Source organism: Grammomys surdaster, unplaced genomic scaffold (assembly GCF_004785775.1).
Source record: "Grammomys surdaster isolate TR1022 unplaced genomic scaffold, NIH_TR_1.0 165, whole genome shotgun sequence".
In the NCBI taxonomy this organism is placed as follows: domain Eukaryota; kingdom Metazoa; phylum Chordata; class Mammalia; order Rodentia; family Muridae; genus Grammomys; species Grammomys surdaster.
The window spans coordinates 12,491,172-12,499,900 of record NW_021604613.1 but is presented as its reverse complement, the minus strand read 5'-3'; the positions used below and the strand labels follow the sequence as shown (position 1 = coordinate 12,499,900).

At 41.6% G+C, this 8,729-nt stretch overlaps 1 pseudogene; it reads right to left on the bottom strand.

The window, feature by feature from the left end:
• Positions 1-571: 571 nt before the first annotated feature.
• LOC114619797 lies at positions 572-8,318 on the bottom strand (annotated as a pseudogene).
• Between the last annotated feature and the right edge of the window lie 411 nt (positions 8,319-8,729).

The following is an 8,729-nucleotide window of genomic DNA, read 5'->3' as shown; positions in this document are numbered from 1 at the left end:
GAATAAACCATTTCCTCTGCAACTTGCTTCTTGGTGCAGGAATAGAAACCCTAACTAAGACAGCATCTTTATTCACCAATCAGGGATAACTTGGGGAACAAGGTAACATTGCATCACTTGGTATATGTAAGGATCTCCTCACCCCTGGGGGGCAGCCAGACCTTGGGGTCCGGTATTTAGCATTATGATACATAGCAACAGATCAAACCAGATCCAACTTCTACACAAAAATAAATAAATAAATAAATAAACTTAAAGGTACATTTTAAGGTGATAGATTTTCTTTTTTCTTTAAAAAAAGTGGTAAAAATCAAACCTTTACTTAAAATAATGCATATTGATTTAAATATTTTGCTGTGATAGCATCCATTTATATATTGGTATTATTTATTTACTCTAATAAGAGATCTATCAAACATGATCTTTCTTGAAACTAATAAGCACATTATTTTACTTTCACTTCTAAAATTCAGTCTCTTACATATAATCAAAATAGTTCCATGCCTATCTTAGAGCCAATCAAAAGTAGATTTAAGGATCTGGAGTTAAAAATCTCAATAAGCTAAAGATTTCAGTAACTTTTCTCCGCATTTCGTCTTTGCTTTTCTTCTTTGTCTAGAATGGTCTGTTTTAAGCTCAAAACAGTATCTTGAAATCCAGGATTGAGGTTTAATGGCTTTTTGAAATCTTCCAAAACTTCGTCAAAATACCCTAGCCTGTAGCATATCAAACCTCTGTTATAATAAGGAACTTCCAAGTTGGGCAAGATTTCTATTGCAGATGTGTAGTCGTCCGTGGCTTCATAAAAATCAACGCTGAAGTACTTGGTTTGCCCCCGTTATAGGCGGTGGCCAAATCCTCTGGGCTACATTTGCTCCCGTGACTTGTGCAGTGGCCAATGAATGAGGACTATAGCTCCTGGGCCTCCACAAACTCGCCCCTGGTGGAGCGAGCCTGTGCCATCGCCAGGGCAGCTCGGCTCTCTCTGTCCTCTCGGCCCGCCCGGCTGCATGACCTTGACCACCTTGCCTGGGTGGAAGCGGAACCACAGCTAGGGACTTCATTGGCTCAAGGAAGTGCGCCGCTTGGTGATGGATTCTCTAATTACCCTGAATTGATTGGTACACACTATGAGCATGTATTTCATAAATGTGTATAATTAATAGCATATTAATTAGTTAGATATTAGGGATTAAAGGCATGTGTCACCATGCCTGGTTGATTGACTGATGTTGATTCCTGGGGACCCCAAAAATGTCCTTTGGCCTCCACATGTAAACCCCGTGTCCTTCTTGGTTTGTTTGTTCAGCAGTATCCTAGCAGCTTCCTGGGAACAGGTGGTGCCTGTGGTAGGCCTGTGCCTTCACTTGTTTTTTTATGTTTACTCTCTCGTCTTGTTAAGTGGGGTTCACTATGCTGCCCAGCCTGGCCTGGGATCCCTGACGGCAGATCGTTTCCTGGTCTTCTAGGTCTTAGCCATTCATTCTAAGTTGGAGACTTGCTTCATTCAGAACCTGGACAGCACTTCCCCACTGTCTCTTAGCCACGTGCTGCAGTTGAGTCATCCAAGGTCACTGTGATTCCGTGTGTTCTGTTTTATCTGTAAGAGCTCACCCCACTCTTCCGGGAGGGCAGCATCTCTCTTAGTCTTTTGTGTTCTCAAACCTTGCAGTGTACTCTTTAGCTCTAGGTTCTGCCATATCACCAAGATGGGCACTTGGGGCTCAGTCTGAAGGCCTAGTTGGTGATTATCTTTTCCATTTTTTTCCCTGTGTGTTTAAATTTTCCTTTTCCCCTTGTTGGGCCAGTAGAATGGCTCAGTAATAAAGGCACTGAGCCGAAAGCCTTGTGTTGTCCCTATGTATCCCCTAGCTGTCTTGGAACGTGTTCTCAAGACACTTGCAGAAGGAGAAGACTGACACCTACATTGTCCAAAGTTGTCTTCTGTCTTCTGACCTACACACACACACACACACACACACACACACACACACACACACACACACACACATATCAGTGGCCACACAAACACATATACATAAACAATAGATAAATGTAATGTTTTTTTCTGCTTTTTGAATGTTGTGTTTTCTAAATTTGATTCTCCTCCCCCCTCACCCACCCCCAATCTTGTTTTCTACTGTTCTATCTTCTTATTCTAATTTCCTGGAAATTTCCTTCTATTTTCCATCCTTTTTTTTTAATTTCTTTTTTTTTTATTTCTATGTGTGTGTATGTGTGAGGTGTATATGCATGCATGTGTGAATATATGCCACATATGTGCTGCTGTTGAAGGAGGCCAGAAGAGGGCATCAGAGTCCCTGGAGTTACAGAAAGCTGTTAGCTTCATGATGTGCCTGGGAACTGAAATGTGGTCCTCCAGAAGCAAGCACTCTTAACTGCTGAGCCATCTCTCAAGCCCCTTTCTGCCTTTTCAGTGGAAAGAACTGGTTTTCAATTATACTGGATTTTTATTTTCATTTTTAAAAGTCTAACTTTTTAAAGTTGTGAAATATAAATAATAGTTATAAAAATGCTGGCACCATGCCAGAAGTTGGAAAGAGCCTAGATGTCCGTCATCTGTAGAATAGATAATAAAATATGCTACATTTATACAACGGAATATTTTTCAGCTGTTAGAAAAAAATGTAATTATAAAATGCACAGGTAAATTAATAGAGCTAGCAACAATTATCCCGAGTAACAATTATCCAGATGCCCAAGCATAAATATTACATGTTTTCTCTTTCATATAGATGTTGGATTTAATCTTTAAGTATGTCTGTTTTAGTCCAAATAACCACAGAGGTTTCATAGCTAGTAAGGGACTGGGGGTGAGGAGGGCATCTTTGAAGGAAGGAGCAATAGAATACAGTGATGTGGAAATAAAGGAGATGTCAGAATAGGTGGAGTGGATGGGAAGGGGGAAAGGGCAGGATAAAGGAGGGGACACGAAGGGAAAGGTAGTCATCAATATTACCCAGCTACAGACCTTTGAACCTACAACAGCAATCTGCTTATAAGGTATACTTGTCAAAGTAACTTTTATTTGCCTGATATCTGCTATTCTGGCTTCTCCCTCAGCCTCTGACTGAATTGCTTTGCTTGGCTTCATACTAACTTTGGCAATAGGTTCTAATCTTTTTGGCTCCTTCTCCTTCTCTGTCTTGTTCTGTCTTCACCTGTTGTCTAGCTTGTTCTCTCTCTCTGTAACCTGTCTCTCTATAACTGTCCCCATAAAGCTGCCCCCTTCTCTCTCTCTGCCCTGCTCTCTCTTACATAGCTTCCCTTTCCTCTCTTGAGCATATCCTATTCTGTTAAATCTCTCTCTGGTTCATCACTTTTTCTGCCACTCAATTATCCGTCACTTTCAGACATGGGTGCTTCCTTCTACAAACTAACTTTACCTTCATTATTTGGGATTAAAGATGTGTACTAAGACCAGAGCCACACCACAACTAGTAGCAGGTTTTTTGTTTTGTTTTGTTTTTTTGACTAACACCATCTCAGGTTTTCTTCAGTAAATAACACAGTCTTGGGGTTCACAGTGTGATCAAATATCCTACAACATATACTGGTATAATAGTGGTACAAATATTATAGGAAAAACTAATCTGTTTCCAAAAATTGGATTTAAAGCCCCCTCCATGAGATGGAACCTTACACAACACTGATAAAGTGGGCAAGAACCCGAGACTAGATAGGTAACGGACCCTAGGGGAAAACTTACCACAATTATTCTATTAAAGGAACATAGCTATAAAATGACCCCTAATGCCATCGTTACACTCATAGAGCAGAGCATCACTCAGTCCTCATCAGAGAAGCTTCTTCTTTCAGTAGATGACAATTAACAAAGAGACCCACAACTGGGCATTGAGATGGGGAAGTGGACACAAAGTCCTGCCCCTAACCTAGAAGCTATGTCCAGTTGATGCCTACTGGGAAAGGGAAGACCAGTTTTCTCCAGGGGAGTGTCACTGTGTATGTTAACCAGGCCCTACCAGGAGTTGTTGGCCAGTGAAAACCAAAAACAAACTCCATGGTTTTTGGTTTTTTGTTTTTTTGGTCTTATTGGTTTTTAAAGTTTTTTCCCGTCTTTTAAGAGAAAGTGAGAGAACATTAAATTGGGAAGGTGGGGAGATAGAAAAGAATTAGAAGGAGTTGGGGAGAGGAAAGAATATGACTAAGATATATTTTATAAAAACTTGTGAGTCAGGCAGTGGTGGCACACACCTTTAATCCCAGCACTCGGGAGGCAGAGGCAGGTGATTTTTGAGTTCAAGGCCAGCCTGGTCTACAGAGTGAGTTCCAGGACAGCCAGGGCTACACAGAGAAACCCTGTCTCGAAAAACAAAAAACAAAAAACAAAATTAAAACTTGTTAGCCAGATAGTGGTGAGGCACATCTTTAATACCAGCACTTGGGAGGCAGAGGCAGGCAGATTTCTGAGTTCAAGGCCAGCCTGGTCTACAGAGCAAGTTCCGGGACAGCCAGGCTACACAAAGAAAGCTTGTCTTAAAAAATAAAATAAAAACACATAACTAAAACTAACTAAAAGCTTTTTTAAATTAAAAAAATGATTTGTAAACTCAAAAACTCAAATGTAATTATATTCACAAAGATACATAAGCATATTTTTAAATTTTTATTTGTTCTTTTTTTGAGGCGGAGTCTCATGTAGCCTAAGCTGGGTCCAACATACTGCCAGAAGCCATGACCCTCGCCCTTATCCTCACCCCCTACCTTTCCCAACCTGCACAATGTCCCCTGCAGCTTGGCAATCACAAGATCCTGCTTGACAGCTGGAGATAGATTCAAGGCAGTGTACCGTATCTTCTGAGGAAGGCAGGTAGACCATACTTCAAGGCAGTGTACCGTGTAGACCATGAAATGTTTCAAGGCACAGGGCATGAAGATTCTGTACTTTTCCACCACCTAGCCCCTCTTACCCCCTCCCCTTGTAAAGCATACTATAAAAAGGGGCTTCACGTTCAAATACATGACTCTTGACAAGCAATTGCTTCCTTGAGTCCTTTCTCTCTCTCGCCCATTCTTTTTTCAGGTTGTGGTCCTCCTCGCCCCCATGAATAACTAGGACCCGCAGGTCAGGTCAACATACCATGTAGTTAAGACTGCCTTTGAACTCCTGACCCTCCTACCTTCACCTCTCAACTGTATGTGCCATTAAGCCAGGGTAAAAAAAATATAAATATAAACTTTAGCAAATAATTTTAAAGCCTAAATTAAGGAAGCCACTCAAATGGTGTGCAAAATGTTTGAGTGGCTACCTTAATATAGTTGCATGGTGCTTTTGTTTGTTTGTTTGTTTGTTTGTTTGTTTTGTTTGGTTTGGCTTGGCTTTTTGAGACCTGGGTTCTCTATATAGTCCTGGCTGTCCTGAAATTCCCTCTGTAGACCAGGCTGGTCTCGAACTCACAGAGATCAGCTTGCCTCTGCCTCCCGAGTGCTGGGAGTGCACCACCACTGCCCAGCTGTGTAGCGCTTTTGTTTGAGTTGAGAACAATAAAGTGATTTTATTTTATTTTTTTAATATGGTGGTATGTAGTGTGTAATTATAAAAAAACAATCCACCCTATGGCCGGCTAGACACTGGATACCGTGGTCTCCCCACCCCGATGGAGAGCCCCAAGTGGTGGTCTGCCCTGGTTAGGGACTGCCAAACCTCCCACACTTCCCAAGCCATTCTCCCCCTGGGGCTAGCCTTCAGAAACTGGCTGCTGCTGGCTATAATCCCCTGGACTGTAAAATGAAAATTCCAGAGGATTGTCATTTACCAGCCAGATTTATAATGGTAAATCTCCAACCACAAAATGAGCACACAAAGAACTCAAAACTCAACTGATCTAGATACAAGCCGCACACCTAGATTGAACAAGTGTGCCAACATTATTCTCTAAGAAAGCCTCAGTTACTTATGACTCCTCGGACCACGTGGTTCTGGCTCATCGTCCTCTCCTACAAATTCCACTTGTAGCTCCTGTTTGTGTCTCCTGCACTGTCTCTTCTCTACCCCCTCCCCCCTCTCTTCCCTCTCCCTTTCCTCCCCCTCCCCTCTCTCCTACTCCCCTCCCCCCTCCCAGCTCCACCTTCCTTTCCACTGCACAATCACAGGCTCTATCCTTATCTGACTAATTAAGACTTCACCTTACCAGAGTTTAGGGCACAGGGCAGAAAAAAACAATACAGCAATCCACAACAGTTGTATATATAGGTGATTGCTGTAAAATATACTCTCTACTTTGCTACATTATTGAATTTGGGGGTGGGAGAAAAGGTCTCAAGTAATCCAGACTGGCCTTAGCCTCACTATGTAGTTAGGACTGGCCTTGACCGGCTCCTGATTCTTCTTCTTTAATTTACCAAGTGTTTGGATAAGAACTGTGTTCCAATAGTTTCTTAACCGCCGTGGGCTATGATGGGGTATTTTGCACTAAAATGTTTGGGAAGAAAACATTGAGCTACATGAAAGAATCCAAACACAAGAAATTTCACAGTATGTGAATTATTTATACAAAATCCTAGAGCAGACAAAACAAATCTGCAATACATCAGACAGAGGGTGTTTGATGGCACGTGAAGTGTTGATTCCAGATAGGCAGGAGGAAACTAGGGTGTGTGGTGGAATTATCCTACAGTTTCCACTGGATAGTCAGAATATGTCTGTCAGAAGTCACTGGACCACACACTTAAAATGAATTTATATAAATTATATACTGACAAAGTTGATTTTTTGCAAAAGACAGATGAAAGCAGATTGGAAGTGTTAACTTCCTAAGTGTGTCTGATGCATTTGGGGCATCTCAGTGGAATATCCTTGCAAAACTTCCAGTGTCAGGGTATTGAGTCTTGTGTTTAATCTGACAGATCTAACAGACTCCTCCTTTTCCTTCTTCTCCTCCCTCCTCCCCCTCCTCCTCCCCTACCTCCTACTTTTCCCTCCTCCAACAGGGTCTTGTGTAGCCCAGACTAGCCTGGAGATAGCTATGTAGTGAAGGGCAACCTTGAACTTCTGATCCTTCTGCCTCCACCTCCCAAATACTAGGATTACTAGGGTGTGTCCTGGATTTGATGTATGCTGTGCTTGGGGATTAAACCCGGGCTCTGTGCTAGCTCTCTACCACATGAGCCACACCTCTAATCCCAGCAGATACAACTCTTGTCATTTTCTGCCTGCAGAAGCAAACAGTACCTGCTGGGGCCACCCAGTGTGAGGTGGGAAAAGATTGGTGAGGCTTGCTAGCCCTACAAGCACAGCTTCTCTTCTCTTATTGAAATCCTTTATTAGCTGGGCACATGCCTTTAATCCCAGCACTCGGGAGGCAGAGGCAGGTGGATTTCTGAGTTCAAGACCAGCCTGGTCTACAGAGTGAGTTCCAGGTCAGCTCGGGCTACACAGAGAAACCCAGTCTCAAAAAAACAAACAAACAAAAAAAAAAGAAAGAAAGAAAGAAAGAAAGAAAGAAAGAAAGAAAGGAAGAAAGAAAGAAATCCTTTATTGCTTCTCTGACCTTACTCTCTCTCTCTAGATATCCCCCTCCCCCTCCCTATTTCCTGGATTTTTCTTTTGAATTTCTCTTAATTTGCCTTTTAAATGCTGGTTCTGTCCTTGACAGTTCTCATTTGTCAACCGGAGTTTTATTCTTTTTTTTTTTTAAATATACTTGATTTAGAACCTTATTTTATTTAAATGTGTTCTTCATGCTACTGTACAACCCTCCAGAGTCAATCAAATACATGATGTCAGTGAGTTTCCTCCAAACTTTTAAAGGCTCACAGTCATGGTTCTAAACTTCTGTAAGGACAGCACCAGTATCCAAAAGAGCACAACACAGTAGCAGTGACATTAAAATCATTTCTATAAAAATCAAAAGGAAAACAAAGAATGTTATCAAATGTCAGTGACGTCATTATTTATGTATCTGTTTCCAACTTTCTGAACTCACTGGGGAGTTTTAAAAATTATCAAAGCCTGGACTCCACCCCAGGATTTTTGTTTTCTATCTTCCCCAGGAATTTCATGTCAACCAGAGCTGGAATTCATTTCTCTAATGGAATATCTAATTAAGCAAAAACATGATCAATTTAAAAGCACAGGGAAATTGCAGGTATGCGGGAATAGATTTAGAAACTAAAAGGAAACACACTGCTTTTGAACAGGTTTTTATGTCTTTCAAGGCTCAGACTCTTTTGTTTCCATAGCCACGCACCTTTGGCTCTGTTCTTCCTGCTTCGGCACTCACAAAAGCTCTGCCATTTTCTGTTAAGGTCTTGTCTTCTGACGCACTAAAGAGCATGACTATAGAATTTGACGGAAAGAGGTCGTCAAGGTCAGAAGAAAGAAGACATCAGAGCCTGACGGCCACCAGCTGGTTCAACAACGTCACAAGCTTGGAGGGAGATGCTGACACAGATGGAGGCAAAGCCTGAGTACAAATACAGCATCTTTACTTCATACTGCTTCTCTGTGCTTGTAATGACCTAATTCCATTCTGCTGTTCCCCTCTACCACAGGAGAGTCCTTTCTGAACACAAAGTAAATGCTTAGGCACCCTGTCTCCCTTCTTTTATTTTAATATATAACATTAAACTAAAAATATATGCCACAAAATGCTTGGGAGAAAATATAATGCGAAATGAAAAAAGCTAGACACAAAGGTACTATTTCAGTGCCTAGTACTGAAGTTAAAAATAGTGCTGCTTCCCCC